Genomic DNA, 20,552 nt, shown 5'->3' with positions numbered 1-20,552 from the left:
TTAGTGTTAAAAATTGTAGACACCTGGGGCCGGAGCGATAGCACAGCGGGGAGGGCGTTTGCCTTGCACGTGGCCGACCCGGGTTCAATCCCCGGCATCCCATATGGTCCCCCAAGAACTGCCAGGAGTAATTCCTGAGTGCAAAGCCAGGAGTAACCCCTGAGCATCGCTGGGTGTGACCCAAAAAGCAAAAAAAAGATTGTAGACACCTTAGTTTTATTCATACCTGGTGAGTAGATACGTGAGTTGATCCGTATCTAGGTAGGGATGCTTCTAATTCTTATAAACAACCTTGCTACTTCTACCTCATGAAAAATAATACTAAACTCTATTTTTCAATTAATTGAAATGCTTTTGTGTTAAGTCAATTGATTCAAACCATGGTCAATTTAATATGAAAAGATCAAACACAAGTGGAGCAGGAGGCTGCTACATCTACATGCACCTAGATAGTAGATGAGCTCAGAAAGTCCTGACTGAGGTGAACTTTTGCCACTCAAATTGCCTAGTCATCTCAGAAGTGTAGTGGAAAAGAAAGGGTGATGAGAAGGCCAATGAGACCGGAAGTAAATATGAGGTGAAACTTGTAGGAGATAAAAAATAGCTTTAAAATAAGACTGACACTCCAAGAGACTACACACTATCCCAGGGTTATAACTCACTAGCATTCTTTCAGTTCCTCAAAAATTCTTACCATCTGCCTTCCCATCACAGAGCCTTGCATACACCACTATCTCTGCATGGAACGTTCTCTAACCTTTTCTGCTCCCACCAGTGGCTCTCACTAAAGTGATTTTCCCCACACAGGGAACAGTTGTTAATTCCTGGAAAACAGTGGTTGTCAGAGCTGGAGAGATGTATTGGAAGCTAGAACAGGGATGCTGCTAAACATTCTATAATTCACAGACGGCCCCACAGCAGAGTACTGTTCACTTCAGATGCCAGAGTGTGGAGTTTTTGAGAACCCCTGGATTACGCTCTTGCTGTCTTCAACTACTACTTGGCAGTTACTCAGGGAAACTTTCCAATTTTTCAGGATGAGATTCTGGGCATATTCTAGAGCATGTGATCACAATGTACTGAAAACTCATAGATGGTTATTTTATCTGTGTTCACTGCTAAATTGAGAATTCTATTAGGATCAGACTTCTTTCTGTCTTGTTCATCAATGTGTAGTTAGTGCTTAGCGTGGGTGCTAACACCTTTTAGGTAAGAGTTAGGAATACCTAAAGAATTTAGGTATGCTAGAGGGAAAACTATAGAACAATTAAAAAGTCACAGCTAGGTTTCATGGATAGAACTTATTGGCAGAGTACATGCTTCCCATAAATAGGGCACTGGTTTTTTATCCCTACACTCAAGTAGCCAAAAAGTGTATCAGCTGGACCAGTTCTCAACATTTACTCTCATACCTCCTTTTTATTAACAATGGTTCTGCCCACTATGATTGTCCATTTGCTTCACTAGATTGTGCCCAAATATTGTCTTTGTTCTCTCAAAGAACTGCTGCATTAATGGTATCCAAGAGAATGGGATTCAGCCATGCAGACCATATGTTGACTAATAGAGAAAACAACTTGCCAAATTCAGCACAATGAAAGAGACACCACTTATGTAAACATGCCAGCTTTAGAGAACTTTTTGTGTAGATGTTAGTTTCATGATAGTTATACTGCCATCCTTGGTATTGATTTAAAGATACACAAATCAACACCAAGGATGGTATCCACAATTTTGTGAATGAAAAGTATAGGAAAAAGACATGGAGTGAAATGATAAATTTTAGAGACTTCCATAGTATACAGAAATACAGAAGCTTTGGAAATAAGGTAGAGCTGGGTACAACTTCTGACTCGGGCTCTTACTATGTGATTTTTGGCAATTTTCTTAAATTATCTGAAGATAAGAATATAGGTTTAAAATAGAAATGAAAAACGCACACCTTGAAAATCACTGAGTCTGGATAAGAACTGAGTGCTGGAAATATATAAAGGGATATACATGATAACTTATAGTACCTATACTGCAAACCATAATGACCAAGAGGAGAGAGGAAGTGGGAGAGAGAAAGAGAAAGAGAGAGAGGAATAATGTTAACTGAGAAGGCAGTGAGGAATATTTTTGCATTTATTCAGCACAAGTTTACTGGGTATCTTAAAGGTAAAACAGAGCCAAAGAATAGTAACACTATAGCACTGTCGTCCCATTGTTCATTAATTTGGTTGAGCAGGCACCAATAACATCTCCATTGTGAGACTTGTTACTATTTTGGCATATCGAATATGCCACGGGTAGTTGCCAGGCTCTGCCATGTGGGCGGGATACTCTGTATCTTGCCAGGCTCTCCGAGAGATGGAGGAATCGAACCCGGGCTGGCCACATGCAAAGCAAACACCCTACCTGCCGTTCAGAAGTAAAACATTGGCCAAATGTATTCAATCCCCAGCTCCACACGGAGTTCCCCTATTGTACTACCAAGGGTCACTGCTGAGCACAGAACCAAGAATAGCACTGAGCACCACTTGGTATGTCCCAAACTGCCCCCCATTCCAGAAGAGTAAAACAAACCAGAGTGAGAATCATATGACAAAGGCAATATTCCAAATATCTGTTGCTCATGGATGTCAATGTATGTAGTACAGTGTAATAACAGGACAAAAATTTTCCATATCCACTTAGCAGTATGGTTCACCTTCAAATTGGCCTTAATCATGCTCATTCATTCTACTTTCTTTGACTGAGAAATAGAGTCTTCCTCTGAGCAATTTGAGCAAATGATGTAGTGTGGCTCAGAGAACAAAAGGCCTGAGGAACAGTCTGAGAAAGGCAAGAGATCAAAATCTCTCCTGAGTTTTTCCATCTCATCAGAGCTGCCTGGAATGAACTGCCCCAACCATTTTGCATTAGAAAGTTTCATTTTCACACATTTCTTCCAAAAGACATCAAAGTTCCACAATGAGCCCACACTACTTTAGAACACATACTGACAATTCAGCTAAGGGAAGTCAAAACACCCTAAATTATAAACCCAACCAGACTTCCCACAACAGAAAAGAGGCCATTCACCAAAAAGAGATTGAAATTGTTTCACCCGAAGGACAAGAATGGATAATAGTGGCTAAAATATAAATAATAATAATTTCAGGTGCTAGTATTTACTGAGTGGTTAATGTATATATAGGAACTACATAAAATATCTTACATCTATTTTTGATGTACCACAATCCTGTGAGGTCAAAAGTATTATTGTTTCTGTTTTGTATATTAATAAACTGAATCTAGATCAGTTAAGTATCATACCATGTTTTAAATGTATAGCATTTTCACCAGCTGGAAAATGGAAACATGATCTTCTACGGCCCAAAAACCCGCTCTTCTATATTTCTATTTCACTAAGAAGTAAATAAGCAAGTGTTCAGTATTCACAATTTCAATATTAAAAAGAAAGCTCTAGAAACTCATCTACTGTGATTAATATATTTGTTGTTGACTGCAGCAAATGATAATCTAGTTATAGAACAGCAGGTAGTAGCAACCACAGAGCTAATAAATGAAACATAGAAACCCAGAACAATGTTTTTTCAAAAGAGTGGGAATAGTAATTTATTGACTGCAACTGCTTTTTTTCATCTCTCTGTAGCTGAGAAACTGTTAACCTTGGCAGTGAGCAAGTGACTTATTGCAAATTAGATTCCAACCACCAGCATGAGCAGGTTTTCAATCAGAGATGTGTGGATGAATCAGACTCCAAGAAAAACAGAAAATAGACAAATACTGTCTATCAGCATGATAGTGTTTACTTCAGAATGAGTTCTCTGCAGCAGAATTGATGGGAAGAAACTTGAGATTTCCTCTATCTGCCGCCCAAATTGGGGGTAGATCAATATTTCTATGTTAAATAATCTCGTAGGTAACTTCAAGAGAATAATAAGTATCAGTCAAAGCGCAGGATGAGGAATTGCAACTCTCCTCAAATGCCCCTCCATCAAAGCTCTTCCACCAGGCTGCCAGGCAGGCACAGCCCCAACCCAAGAGATTAGTTGTGTCGGGGGTGGTGTCTGGGCACAAGGCACTCTGCCTTCCTGCGAAGCTCAGCGCCCACAGTGATGTCACTATGCCTGCAGCTTTTCTCATCTGCAGGAAATCGGCTTGTCTCCAGGACTTGCTCCAGGGGCAGAACAGAAATGCCAGTAACTGCTTACAGCTAGGTGGTCTGAGATTGAGCTCTCGAGTAGCAGAGCCTGCGGAGAGATTTTTTGGGAATGTGAGTTGTTTGCAGAGAGTGAAAGAAGGGCAAGAGGGAAAAAGTACAGCAGGGATGTGTTATCAGCCTGAGACTAGGTTCAGCCTGAGCCCTCCGGGAGCTGTGCAGCAAAACTGAATGAAGGGGGAGAACTGTTGATTATTGTAAGTCAGCAGTCATTAGTTCCTGGTTAGAGATTAAGGGAAGGGAAGGAAGGACAGACGGACCAGGTAGGTAGTCATCCTATGGAGAAGAGGGTGGCTATGAGCATTAACATAGAGGATAGTCATTTTGTGTAAAAAAAGAGTATGAGCATTGACAATGGGCCTGGAAGAAGATACCTCAACAGATGGCACTGCATGGTCCCCCTGAGTACCTCATGACCAGAGCAGATGGTCAGAGCAGGCCTGATGGCCTCAGAACACCAAAGAGAATGACCATGATGAGAGCTAGCACTACTGGATGCAATCAGAACAGCAATGTTAGGCCTGGTATCACTGGGACTGGCTCCTGGGGGGGTCTCAACACCACCTGTGAGGATCATCCTCCTGACCCCGCTCCCACATACACACACACACACACCCCACCAATCAAGACTCATAATAAAATTATGGTCACAAAGGAACAGAGCTATCTAACATGAGCCGAAAGGGACTTGATAATCAGGTTAGACAAAAGAGGAGAACTCTGTCTTGTCCTTGCAGGAATACTTCCTCACATACTTCACAGAGGGTGTAAGTATGTGACACCTGAATTTCCAAAGAAAGTTTGACATTCACACACCCCTTTTGCTCCACATGCCTTTCCCTTCAGAGCAGACAGCAGAGCTTAAGACCTAGTGTAAGCAAAAAGTGTATGAAAAACACACCATCATGCAGAAGACCAAGTAACTTGGTGACATAAAGGCCCCTATTTATCCCCACTGCCTGATTTTCAAGAAAAAAGATAAAAGTTTCCAGACCTTCCTCCTACCCATATAAATATTCTCTGAAACAAAGGGACAGAGAAGTAGGTCTGAGCATTACTCCTACTTTTGTTGCACTCTATACTGTTTATACTGTAATAAAACCTTCTTTTTTCAAAAGCTGGTGTGGCAATGTTTGGCTTTCTGGTGCACAGGGCAATGGACACATGTTCAACTTTAATAGCAGGTCAGGGTATTTGAGCAGAACACCAAAAATCTACTTCACATGCCTATGAGGCACATTGTAAGTGCATGATAAATATTGACTATTTCACCCTTGACTTAGCAAATATTTACAGAGTCCAGGACCCTTGCAAGGCAATGAAGATATAAAGATGAATAATATATAGTTCCTGTCCTGGGAATTTATAGTTAAGCAGATAAGTTAGGGAGATTCTAGAATTAAAATGCATGCAACAGGAAGTCAGAGAAGTTGATTTTAGTACACCCATTTCTTTGAACATCCTCCTTTCATCTATCCAGGGGCCCAGGGTTTTTTCTTTAATGACCAACCCTCTCTTGGCAGCACTTAATGGCCAAATATATATTTCAAAATTACTGTTCTTCCTCTTTTAAACCTAGTACACAGAGGGGCTGGAGCAATAGCACAGCGGGTAGGGCGTTTGCCTTGTACGCAGCCAACCCAGGTTTGATTCCCAGCATCCCATATGGTCTCCTGAGTACCGCCAGGAGTGATTCCTGAGTGCATAGCCAGGAGTAACCTCTGTGCAGAGCGAGGTGTGACCTAAAAAGCAAAAAAAAAAAAAACTAGTACACAAAGAAATAATGTGATAATACCAACAGATTAATCAATAATTTAAATGAGCATTTTTTAAAATGTGCTAGTGAAGTCAATAAAGCAGATCCCAATAAACTGCTTGTTAAAATAGGAGTAGGGTGTCAAGGAAGAGGTCAAAGGACTAAAGCACATGCCTTGCAAGCACAAGAGCCTGAGTTTGATCCCTTGCACTCTATGGCCTCCCAAGCACCACCAGGTATGGTCCTGATGATCCCTAGTTCCTCTGGGCCAAGAAACAACCCATTTTCAGACCAGAGTGTTGATGTCCAGCTGACACAGCCAGACCTGATATTGCTCGGAGTAGAAATCGAAACACCTGAGCAATGCTTGGGAAGACCATCCCAAATAAAAATGAATAAGAATGAAAAGTAGAAATAAACTAGAGGGAAAAAAAAGTTCACAAAAAATAAAGATCACTATAGTAAATAAAGCTAAGGATAAGTGAAGAAAGGCCTAAACATGGTTTTTGTGTGCATATGTATATATGGATGTACATATATGTATATATATATTTTTATATATGCAGATGAATTTTAAGTATACAATGCTTATCGACTTGGATACAGTGTGAGACAGGAATCATCAGGAACTTTTTGTCATTAGGTGAACATCATGGATTATACTTACACAAACCAAGATGGTATGACCTATTACATTCCTAAACTATATGTATATATTCTGTGTTTCCCTATATGTGATTTACATTGCCAAAATCTTTGTGCTGCAAGTAACTATACATTATATATACATATATATATATATATATACATATACATATGTGTGTGTACACAGAACACACACATTTTCTCATCTCCTGATTTCAGGATAAATATTTTTCTTTTTTTAGGTTATTATTTTATTGAATCACCGTGAAAAAAATACAAAGCTTTCAGATTTAAGTCTCAGTCATATAATGATTGAACTCCCATCCCTTCACCAGTGCACATGTTCCACCACCAAGAACCCCACCCAGCCCCCACCTAAGTAGCTAATGATCTTCATTTTATTCTCTCTATACTTTGAATACATTCAATATGTCAATAGAGAACTCACTATTATTGTTTGGAATTTCCCCCCAACAATCAGGCCTGCTGAAAAGACATCATTCAATAATTTCTTTTCATTGCTGAGAATGAAGACTCTATGAGCTCTTCATTTTGGTTTTGGAGTTCTAATATTTTAGCTCAGTTCACAGTCTAGATGCATTTCTATAAGAAGCCTCTCTGGGTGCCAAAATGGGTTAGAAGACCTCTCGGATCATAGTCTTTAGGAGCAGAGGGTCCGTTTCACGCGCGGCAGCTCCGGATCTTATCTGGGCCAAGGGCGTGCCGGTAACGCCCCCTTCCCATGATTGCCTATAAGCCACAACACTGCAAAACTCATACCTCTGGGTTGGGAGTCTTAGAAGGTGGCTCTCGCCACGTGGATGTTGCCACCACCGCCATTTTCCGTGTAGAAAAACAGGGTGGAGAGGAAAAATCCCTCCCCAGGCGGCACGGAGTTGTAGCACAGCTCACAGCCTAAATGCATTTCTGCAAGAAGCCACTCTGGGTGCATGCCAAAATGGGTTAGAAGACCTCTCAGATCATAGTCTTTAGGAGCAGAGGGTCCCAGGATAAATATTTTTCTTAAAACAGATCGCTACCCAAAAGATGTGAGAAAACCTAACCAAACTAGTCATAGATATGTGCTATTTTAAAAACTCAGATAACACATGGTTCTTCAAAGGTCACGATATAATCACAAAATAAAAGTTAGAGGTAGCAATTCTAGTGATTTTGCAGAACAAATGGGTAAATATTTTCGTTGTGTCTTTAAGCATCACCAATTTTAACAAACATGCTTCACTAATAAGTTTTTTAAGTGGTTTACTGCGTTCAAGAACAAGAATATAATACATTACAAAATATAGAGTCCATTTAGAAAGTTTATTATTTCAATAGGTCAGAGGCACACAGAGATTATTTTAAAAATATGGTAAATGTATGTGGGTCCTAGGATAGGACACGCATTTAAAACATACTCTGTACAATTCTGATTGACATGAAATATAGTTGGTGCCTGCCTCTGGGGAATTTACAATCACATTTGAAAAATAAAATGTATGCAAACAGAGAAAAATTAAATAACACTGAACTATTTTTGAAGGCAAGAAGGAAATTAGAATGTTATTCTTTATTTAGTTATATATTTTTAACTCCAGGAAGACACATAAGAATTGCAAAACTAGGAGATTAATTTGATTCAGGAAAGCAAAACCTGAGCCATGGATTTTGAACTTGGGCCAGAGAAATGCAATTAATGAACATATTTTTGTTTAGTCTGGCATACAGTAGGCATTTAATAACTACTGAGTGAATATATACTTGCAAATAATATCTAATCATTGATAAGTAGATTGCATATTTAATTATTCCCAGGAAGCAGCAAAAGTGAGAAGTTAACAAAAATCAGTTTCATATTAACTTTTATGCCTAGTGTCTCCAAGACAAGCACAAATCCAATGAGCAATTGGGATACTAAAATCCTCATTTCCCGTGCCAGCAGAGGATAATGAAATCAAGAATACAATCCCTATGCGCCCCACTGCTCTAATAAATTTAACATTAAATAGATGACTTAGAGAACCAGTATTTAGTTCTCACACTTGTGAGAATTCCCAAGTGTTGGCATTGACATATTTTGTACCTGGTGAGAACCTGTCTTCTCGTTCATAGACCACTGTCTTCTCACTGAAGAGTCCTCACAGAGTAGAAGAAGAAGAAAGCTCTCTAGGACAGTGCCTTCCATAGAGGCAGGCTGAGGTGGGGGGTGGGGGAGAGGGGGAAGGAAAACTAGGGACATTGGTAATGGGAAAATGTACACTGGTGAAGGGATAGATGTTGGAATAGTATATGACTGAAACCCAATAATGAACAACTTTGTAACTGTATATCTCAAGATGAGTCAATCACTGTATCACTGTATCACTGCCATCCTTGCTCATCAATTTACTCGAGCAGGCACCAGTAACGTCTCTATTGTGAGACTTATTGTTACTGTTTTTTGCATATCCAATACACCATGAGTAGCTTGCCGGGCTCTCCGAGAGAGGTGGAGGAATCAAACCCAGGTCGGCTGCATGCAAGGTGAATGCTCTACCCACTGTACTATCGCTCCAGCCCAAGGTGAGTCAATTAAAATAATAATAATAATAATAAAATACTTTGTAAAAAACAATTTAAAAATAAGAAAAAGAAAAGAAATCTCTCTAGGATGCCAGGATCCTTCTTGTAATGTAACAAGCCCATTAGAATGCTACAGGAGTCTCTGCTCCTGAACGGAAGAATAATCAAAGGCACTACCTCCTGTTTCATCTTGGAAGTAGATTTCAACATATGAGTTTGGGGAAGGCATATTCTAATCTATTGAATTCACTCTAGCCCACAAAATTCATTTTCTTTCCAATTGCAAAGTACATTCATTTTATCCCCAACAGTTCCCTCAAATTCCAGCATCAACTTCAAAATCTATTTCTCATTTAAATATCATCTAAATCAGATATGGTTGAGATTTAAGAAAGTCATTAGTTTGGAGGCAAATTCCTCTCCAACCTAGGAATCCAAAGTTATGTGTTCCCAATGTACAAAATGGGATAGACATAAGAGTGAGAGTGCCATTACAAAAGGAAGTAATAGGGAAAAAAAGTGAAGAGATGAGTCTATACAAACAGATAAGTCTAAACCTGGTGGGGCAGAAAATATTAAATATTAAGGTAAACGATTAATCTCCTTTAGCTCACTGTTCTTCTAGTTGGTTGTGGATCTAGTATAGGTTCAAGCTATGGTTCTGTGCTTTGAAATCTAGCGTGAGACAACCATGGTCTCTATACCAGGGAGTCAGTCTACAGGTAAAGACAGCATCATATGGAGATCATCCAAATTTACTGTCTTTTCCTTCTAGAAGGATCAATAGGTGGCTAGAGCTCCACTATTGGCTACCAAACATTGTGCCAGAGTGCTTGGAGCAGCCCGTCTGAGGCTTTGCAGTGCAAAAAACATCAACAAAGGGTTAATAGGGGTTGTCATTACAATTTACGACATTGTTAAGACAACCCCTCCTTTGAAGTCAGCCTGCCATCCCCAACCTCTGTACTGGTACTTTGGGTCTATGATGGAAGTGACAGCTTTGGTTATCTGTGGACTTTATCTTCTGGATCATTCTTCCATTTCCTTGGTGACTAGGCTTCCACTAATAATTTCCTTTTCAAATGGTATTTAAATTATTACTTTGGAGTCACCCTGAATAACCATCAATGGCTGACTAGATAAAAAAGCCTGGGAGATATACATGAGATATATATCTCCCAATGGCATACTACTCCATTGTTAAAAACAATGACATTGTGCTTTTGGGGACAAAACAGATGGGACCTGAGATGACTTCTCAGTGAGACAGTGAGAAAGTAAAAAAGATAATACGCAAATGGTCTCACTCATATGTGGAATGTAACAACTAAAACAAATGAACAGTCATAAAACAGGAAAACTAGCCACTAGACCTGGTGAAAACTATGGAGGTTATCAGAGTTTAGGGGCAGAGGAGGAATAAGTATAGGAGATTTCAGTGGTGCGCATGCTGCTGGAATGCTGTTGGTGGGAGTTACATACCCAGAGAGGTATGAAGTGAAGTAAGAATTCTAAACATAAAGGGTGGTTGGCCATATCTCTAATATTCTCATTTTATTCAATTAAAATAGGTTAGCAATTTCCAAATCTTTAACTTCTACTTCCTTGTTTTCTATTTTTTTTTCTTTTGGTTTCTGGGCTACACACAGGTGTATTCAGGGCTTACACCTGGTTCTGTGCTCAGAGTTCACTTCTGATGGTGCTTGGGGACCATATGTAGTACCAGGGATGAAACCAGGGTGGGCCACTTGCAAAGTAAGCATCTAACCCTTGTTCTACCTCTTCATCCCCGACCCACTAATATTAAACCAAAGACTTAACAAACTGCTTTACCTCTTGTAATGATCCCTTAAGTTAATACTCTTTACATAAGTCAAGGTGGATATTGAAATCTATACTCGTACTTCATAACAAAGAACAGACTGTAAAAAGACAAATTCCCTACAGAAAAGAAACCTAACAGTTAACTTTTATCTGTATCAGTTTAATAAGAGTCCCTATACAAGATATTATCTTTGAATGCTGATATTGAACCATTCAAGGGGGACAAGCTTTGTTTCTCAAGGTCACTTCTTTGAATAGCTACCAAACAAGAAACCAGAAGAGAAACAAACTTGAATATTTTGCTGTATTTTTAAAAATTGCATAAATACACAGCTAATTTCTCCTGTGTCCTATGTAAGAAATAATCGGGGACCCCAATTCCATGCAAGAAGAAAAAATTACTTTAAAGAACCAAGTGGTCATGAGGATGACTATATAAGTTCCAGACAGATTAAAAAATAAATAAAGAACAAGAAGCCAGATGGGAGTATTAAAGGCAGGAATGAAATTAAGCCTGAGATTACCCAGGAAGATAAAAAGATGACTAGGAGTGTAAAAGCCAGTGCTGACCAGAGTCAGAGCATAGCCGGCCAACCCAGGCAGACGGACGTGGCTCAGACTTGGCTCAAACCCAAAACAAGCATGATGTCCCCATATCCAGAGCAGCCAGGGAATGAACTGTGTGCTAGGCAACTGAGTCATCACATGCTACAATAACGTCTAGAGTCCTGACCCAGGAGGAATGTTTCAAGAATAAAAAGAAAGCTCGTATTGTTGGGCAGGACGCACCCCACATATTCTTGCCCAAAGGCAAAGGGACAAGCCAACAATGAATAAAATACAACATACACACACTCTACACAAAACTGTTTCTAATCAAATTTCAAAAGAAGGAGAATATGTAAAGAAAACACAAATTTAAATTTTTTACCCACAAAAGCAGTTCCAGCATAAGGGTTTCTTTTATATTAGTCCCATTTCAACATTTTCTGGCCTACATGAACCTTTCCCATAATTATCACTGTCCAAGAGATCAAGCCTCTCTGGCGTGTCAGTGTGCATCAGCTGTGAGGCTGCATTTTATTTGTTTGCAGCTGTTTCCTCTTAGGGCTAGGCCCAAGAAGGATTCCTTTACCTAATCGGCTCCCTCACTCTCTGCCATGCATACAAGTGCCCTGTATGCCGCAGATACCCTCACTGGTCATGTTCAAGAGTCTGACCAATATCTGGCATATTCCTTGGTGGTGGACTAGAGGCGTCCGCTGGAAAGGAGTGCCCGGGCCCGTGCAGTCAATTCTCCCTGGGAATGCCCGTTCTCACTCACCCCATCACTCTGCAAAGCCCTGAGGAGCTCTCATGCCTTCCTTCCCTTGATTCTGACTCAATTTAAACTTGAGAAACTTGTGCTCAGTGTCTCCTCTATGTCAGTGAAAAACTAAAGGTCTGAACCAGAAGAGAAGGGACCGGAAGAGGTGGCGGCAAGACGTAGCATTCACCAATTCTGAAGCCACTACAAAACAGAAGCTTGATACGTTCCAAAGAGTTCTTCCCAGAGCACAGAGGAACTCGCCTACACTAGTGCTTCTCAAATCACCAGAGGATTTGGTCAAAAACAGTAATTCCTACTCCATAGGTAAGAGGTGGATCAAAAACTAGGTTCTAAAAAGCTCTTGGAAGGCGCCAGATGTGGCCCCACCCAGAGTCGATTATTAAAGAGGTTTTGTTTAAATATTCAGATTTCTGGACTGCACTCCTGAGTTGGAACAATGGAAATCAGCACCGCCTGAAGTTCATTGCTAACTCATTTGCACACTAAATTCAATTCACACTTCCTGTCCTTGCCCAGCACTGCAGCTGAGACAGAAATAGCTAAGCCCCTATGGACCCGTTTCTCTGGGGCCAGCCAAAAGGCCCAGTAGTTACAGCTGGGTGGGAGACCTCGAATCCCAAAGCTGGGGAGTTTGGACAGACGTATCTGTTCCTTCAGTCCTCACCCAAATGGGCAAACATCTGCCCCACAAATGCCCCTGCTTTTCTCATAAGAAATTCACAAGCCTATCTACATTCTTGGTATGTTCTTTCTCTCGATATTTCATAGTCTAGCTTTACCAAAGAGCATTTGTTTTTAACTTGTATTTATTTTAAAAGAACCACATTACCTATTCCTAAAGTTAAACACTTCTAAGAATTCTGATTTTTCCCCCTCTTTTATTACTTCTGTATTTCACCACAGTTATGGACACTACTTAGTTTTCATGCCCTGTTTTTTTGTTTTTTTTTTTTAATTGGTGGGGAGAGTTTAAAAGGGGGGAGATGGGAGGAGGGTATGGGACCCAGTGGTATTTGGTGTTTACTCCTGGCTCTGTACTCAGGAATATTCCTGATGCTACTCAGGAGGGACCAAATAAAGCACTAGTGATTAAACCAGAGTCAGTAGTGTGCAAGGCAAGCACCTTAACTCTCTGCTATCTGTCTGGAATTTATGTATATATATAAATTATATGTATATATATGCATATATATACATATATATACATATATATATATGCTGAGAATCTCCTGCCCCATGCCAGGTTGTATTCACTGGGGCCCCCTTGGAGGGGGACAGGTTGAATTTCCCTTCCCATCCCAAGCAGAGCCTCAGTAGCCAAGAACCTTCAGAACCCAGCCATGCTCAAGACCACTTTCCATATGCTTAGACGAGCCTCACGCTTGAAGGCACTGGCAGAGGAACCAAGGTATGCGGGACCCAGGACTGAGATCTCCAAGCCTGCTCGGATCAGGACTGGGCCTCCTCCACCCAGGTCCCCAGTTTTCCAGTAGCTTGGCAGTCACACCCACAAACCACCCCCAGTGCCATGTAATCTCATCAACAGCCAAGATCCAGAGACTATAAAACAAAGCTTCTGGAAGAGAGAGATGCAGAATCTCCCATGGCAGAACCTGGCAAGTTACTGGTGGCATATTCAATATACCAAAAACAGCAACAATAATGGGCCTCATTCCCCTGACCGTGAATGGGACAGGGACAAATGGAGATATTACTAGAGCCCGTTCAAGCAAATCAATGAGCAAAGGAATGACAGTGATGCAATGATATATAATATGTATGCATGTATATATACATACAAATATATGGTTGAGAAACCATATATACATACATACATATGGTTGAGAAACCATGTACACTGTATTGTCACCAATGTTTCCATGTCCTCCACCAAAAAGCATAGTTGAACCTTATTTTGTAAGTAATATCAGTATAATTTTTTAGGAATTAATTATAAAAGCCATGATTTATAATACTGCTATTATAAAGTTTCAGGCACACAATGTTCCAATGCCACATCACCGCCAGAGTGTCAATTGCCCTCCATCAATGTCTCAAGGTACAAAATCATTATGAGTCAGGGAAAAAAGAACAATTACCCGATGATCCCACTCATCTGTGGTGTTTAGTGCAACAAATCAGGGTAATATACAGTACTGAACAGTGACAAACCATTGGCTTTGGATTGCTAAGTTTACCAAACAACAGAGTGGTTAAGCATTAACATTATTGTAAGCATAAACATTAGCAATGTTGTAAATGTGGCACCTAAACTAAAATAATTTAAAGATAAATATAAACAGCACATAATGGTCACAAATTAGGAAAATATTTGGCATAAAATCTGCAGTAATTACGAGCACTTTACTCACTAATCCATCACACCCCCATGCTCTCTCTAAATTATTATTATGATCATTAAGTCCCTTCTCACCTCTCAAATGTCAAATATTTTATAATCTCTAATTCTGTCAGCTATTGAGAAGATCAAACCACCATATCAGGTGATGAAATTATTAGCAGGACATGCCTTTCCTTTGACCTTCTCCTTCCTCTCCTCAATTCTATTACCTTACCTTCTAACTATCTGCACTCTTTTGTGTTTCATTGATTCTAATTGTGGAAGACTGATTCAAAATATTAATAACAAACAGTCTGAATGTCATTGTCATAGTCATATAGGATTTTCCTGCCAAGCCCAGAGATCTGCTGGTTCACCTTACCCAGCCCCAAGCCACTGATTCCAGCGACAGCCACTCAGTCACCACAGCACAGTGAAATGCTTGATCATGCAGCCTTGCCTATTCCAAAATCTATGACATTTCCATTTGCATAGTACTTGGATCATAACTTGACAGTACTTTTATATTTGATTTGGTTTGATGGACAGAAGGAATGAGATGCTGATTATCTTGTTTTCATCTTGTGAAGATATAACATGCTTCTACCAGATCTTCAAACTGATTCTCAACCCTATATTAAAATCTACCTCCCCACTGACACAAAGGCACTTGGTCTGCAGACCAAGGTCCTTCCAAACTCTATTGCTAACCAGGGTCGGAGGCTTTCCCACCAGCCTTCTCATTCTGCTTTTATCATGGCACCTCGTCTCTTTCTGGATTCTCTCCCTCACTTTGCTGTCACCGTAAAGAATCTTCAAAAAGCATACATGGTAGTCAAGTTTTCTGAGTCTCTGAACATCTGAAAATGTCTTGATTCGACTTTAATATGTCAATACTGTTAACAGATTGGTTATGGAACTTAAGTGTCAAAATTACCTTTTCTCAGAAGGTTGAAAGCATTTCTCTATTATATTCAAACATCCCTTGTGGCAGATGAGATATCTGATACTAGGCTGATTCTCCTTCCTTTTTAGGCAAAGTTCTTACTCAAAACTTCTTAGGATCTTATCTGCATACCAAATATTCTGAAATTTCAAAAGAGTGTATCTACTATGTGTATTTTTAGTCATTCTCCACTGAACTTCCTGAATTCTTCTAATATCAAAAAGAGTTCTGGGCTTTTTTCTTTCATGACTTTGTTCAGTTATTCCCCTTTCTCTGTTTTTCACTTGTGGAATTTCTGCCACTCTGATTTTGAAACTTCCAGATGCCTGTATCTTGTCTTCCATACTATAGTGCCTTGCTCTGCTTTTGCTGGATGTGCTTGGGGTTTTACCTTCCAACAGTTGTTCATAATTTATGACTTAACTTCTCATTTTCTTCTTTTTTATGGGCTCTTACTTGTGTTTTATGGATATAACATCTTTCCAAACCTTTATGCCAATACTAATAGCATAGAGTATTTTTTCAAAGTTCTTTTACCTTGAAATTTCCTCTAAAATCTCAAGGACCAAAATATGTATTTTATTTTTTAATACATGCAAATGTAGCACTGTAGCCCTGTCATCCCCTTGTTCATCGATTTGCTCGAGCTGGCACCAGTAATGTCTCCATTGTGAGACTTGTTGTTACTGTTTTTGGCATATCGAATACGCCACAGGTAGCTTGCCAGGCTCTGCCATGCGGGCGGGATACTCTCAGTAGCTTGCTGGGCTCTCTGAGAGGGACAGAGTAATTGAAACTGGGTCAGCCACATGCAAGGCAAATGCCCTAACTACTGTGTTATCACTCCAGTTTATTTTAATGTAAAAAAGTACATATATTTTTATATAAAAACATGCAAATGCATATATATTAATGCAATTAAATATTCTTATCTTGATTCTTATTACTATTTATCTCTGCTGTTCAGTATCTTGGACATTCATATTCAAGACTAAGTGTCAGGGTTTGTTATTCTATATTATTCATAGAAGTTTCCTTTACACTGTCTTTAGGGAGGCCTTGCCCCTCAGTGGAAATAATGACAATGACTTGTATATTCACAGGCAAGAAGATTTTAAATGTTGAGAGTGCTAGAGGTTTTCTACTAGAATGAGGACAGTGGTTCTCTAGAAGTCTTCATTTTTTTCAGTACAGATTTTGCAAAGCACAGTTTTCCAGCTCTTTTATACATTCAGTATATTGGAGGGCCAATATATTTTATGTGGGCACTTTAACAATCCCAAGACATAGAAGATCCATGATTTCTAAATGCATCGTATCCCTAACTGAAATACACATGGAAGTAGGTCAGGAAGTCACTATTGCACTGTATCAACCAGCCTTAAATCCACCACTGGATTTCCTGCGTTCCACCTCTACTAACTTCTCATTTCTTGTAGTTGTGGAGCTTACAAAGGGCCAACACCCCATTATACTACCTGCACACATCTCTGCAGTACCTTGAGATCTTTCTTATGATGTTGGGATCCCAAATAGCAGAATCACCAAACCGTGATTGATGCATATGGGTGGAAATGGGATTGAACTCATGGCCTCAGCCTTACAAAGGAGATATATCTATATCAAAGTTCTTTACCCATTCATCTATCCATTGATTTTTGGAGGTTTCCATGCTTTGACTAGCATAAACAGTGCTTCTTCAAACAGGAAAATATGCTTATTCAACAAAGGTTTTAAAATCTGTTTTCTATTTAATCTTCCCATTGTCCATAAGAAAAGTATAAAATGAGAGACTAATTAAGAACCAGTGGCAGCTACAGGACATGATAGATATGTTAACCAACAGGTGATCATTGTTCATCTGATTCATAATATATCAAATCCCTTTAAATATAACAGCGTTCTATGTCAATTATATCTCAGTAAAACTAAAATGTGCCTGAGGTATCACCTGCAGTGTTGTGATACTTCCCAAATATTCTTTCTGTCTATAACTTCCCCCATTTTAATTAACCTCTCCCTTGTTCTCTTTCCCTAGTAATAACTTTCAAACTACAGTCCATATAATTCCCCTATACATATCAGTTGGCAGGAGATGAGCCCCTAGAGGTACTCAAAAGAAATAAGACTCATCCTCTCACTGAGCACTCATGATTAAGAAATAAAGGAGACTAGAATAAAGTGCTAAAATGCAAATTTTGGGGACATGAAAAAACTAAAGCAAAACAAGCATAGGAGATCCCTGCAAAGGAACGCTAAGTTTGGTGCTAAAGTCCTCCCTTCCAAATAAATAGCACTGGGGAAGCAGTACAGAATATCCAAAGATTTACAACAACATGCATGCTTTTTTAATTAATATTTGGAATCAGTCTTCCATAATTAGAATCAATGAAACACTGAAGACTGTAGAAAATTAGGGAGTAAGATAATAAGAGAATTGAGTAATATAGTAGTTTGAGCACATTGAACAACAAAAACAAAGGTGGTGAATTCTGTTAGACCAAACTATCATATGTGTTCACCTTTAATGTAATTCTTATGACTGCATACTTAGTGAAATTTTAATATACAATATATATTTTCCAATTTTTTCATTGTGGGCCAGGGAGATAATACAGAGGTTAAGACATTGGCCTTGCATGCTGCAAACCCCAGTTCAATTCCTAACATATGGTCCCCTCTGTACTGTCAGCAATAAGTCCCGAGCCCTAATGAGCATGACCTCAAAACCCAATACAAAATTTTGAAAACCCCACACCACACATCCCAAGCCCATCCTGATTTATTCTACTCTTGTGCCCTGATCTCCCACATCCCTCCTAATCTTCTTGTATTCTAACCAACAAAAACTACTTATTTCCATATTACCAATGCATTCCTACCTTGCCATAACTATCTTTTACAACCTCCCATCACATTTGATTTTCTGCTTATTTATCGTTTGATCTTATGTCACCTGTTAATCTCAAGGATCAGGTTGTTTGCATGCAATCTTTGTGCATTTTGTTCCTTGCGTGAAAACATCAAGATTTCTGCTGCATATGCCATCTGTTCAGTCCCTCACTCTCCATTTATCCTGGACCTGGTGACCCCTAGATGTCCTGGTCACCTGATTGAAGGCAAGAAACAGAAAAAAAAATAATTTACATTTCTTACCAGAAAATTAGCCTAGTTCTCCCTCTTGGAGAACCTGGCAACCTACTGAGAGTTTCCTGCCCACACAGGAGAGCCTGGCAAGCTCCCCGTTGTGTATTGATATGCCAAATACAGTAACAATGATGTGTCTCATTCCCTGACCCTGAAGAGCCTCTAATACAGCACCATTGGGAAGGACAAGTAAAGAGAAGCTGCTAAAATCTCAGGGTTAGGAGGAATGGAGTCGTTACTGGGCCTGCTGGTGCAAATCATTGATCAATGGGATGACAGTAATACAGTGATCAATTGATAGATAACTCTGGGCTTATTCAGAACTCATAAATTATATAATGAGTTTTTAAAACCAAATTATTGCTTGTACTCAGTCTCAAGACTATTATGCTTTTCACTCATCTAGTCTATTGAATGGGACGCTGAATTCATGGCCATCACTTCATATAGAATTCAATAGGTCTATTGAGAAAATACACGAAAGATCACTTAGATTATAACTGTATAAGGCATACTGCTATTTAATGTTAATTGAATTAAAATATTTAAATAGGAAACGTGATCAAGATCTCTTGGCTGGAATTACTATAAAAGTATCACTGTATCACTGTCACTGTCATCCCGTTACTCATAGATTTGCTTGAGTGGGCAACAGTAACGTCTCCATCATGAGACTTGTTACTGCTTTTGGCATATCAAATACACCATGGATAGCTTGCCAGGCTCTGCTGTGCAGGCAAGATTCTCTCGGTAGCTTGTCAGGCTCTCCAAAAGGGGCGGAGGACTATAAAAGTAAAAGGATAAAAGAGACCTTGATGTTTAATCATACAGAGCATAAGCTAAAGAATTCATAGTATTGAAATCACTGTTTTATAATTCACTGACACGACTTCGATTGTACCACCCTTGCATCAAGACTCTGCCACCACTGTTCCATTGGTAATTGGAATTTTGAATGCAATTGCCTTTGAAAGTCTAAGGCATGCCAAGTAGGGTGACAGAAGAAGAAGAAAAATCCTTCACCAGTCTGTTGATAATTCCAAGAAGCACTATAACCAATGCTCTAGCAAAATAAGTAATTAATGCTAAGTTTCTAATGCTCAATGGGAAAATAGTCAAATGATTTTCAATTATTTTAGAATCACGCCTTTTGGCCATGTTGAATCATAGAGCATGGTGATTCTGGTTCCACAGATGGATTCCGGTTTGGAACAGTATTCTTTTTGACATGTTTAGGATGAGTTAAAATCAACAAAAAGAACAAAAGACAACATAGTTTTAGTGAAGTTACTGCCCTGAAGGTGAAGAACCAGCTTCTGATTTCAGTTTCATTCATGATCACACATTTTGCAGTAGTCTTTTGAAGCTAACATCACCATTCACAACTTCCCTTCACTAAGAACTCTCACAGCTGTTTGTGCAACTAGACACTGCAGTGGATTGGTGAGAATTGAAGATGCAACTTAAAAATTTACCCAAGACTACTGTAAGAATTCATATTCCATGAACTCTTTTCAGATGGCATTAATTTTTCAGCAGCAGGAAGAAAAAAAGTAGCACCTCTGGGCAATGGGAAGGACACTGCTTCCCGCCCTAAATACACCCTTCCCTCCCACTCCCTGTTTTCACTCCCAAATAGAAGAATTTTCTTCACTCAATTCTCAACCCAGAATCTAGTCTGAAGATTGGATAATATGGTGAAAATGTTTTCTTTTGTAAAGGGAGTGGGAAGAAAGGGGAGTAAGAAGATAGAAAGAAATCTGTACTGCTCTGTCCCAGACAATATTCTCA

The sequence above is a fragment of the Sorex araneus genome, chromosome 1 (genome assembly GCF_027595985.1).
Source record: "Sorex araneus isolate mSorAra2 chromosome 1, mSorAra2.pri, whole genome shotgun sequence".
In the NCBI taxonomy this organism is placed as follows: Eukaryota; Metazoa; Chordata; class Mammalia; order Eulipotyphla; family Soricidae; genus Sorex; species Sorex araneus.
This window is presented reverse-complemented; position numbering follows the sequence as displayed.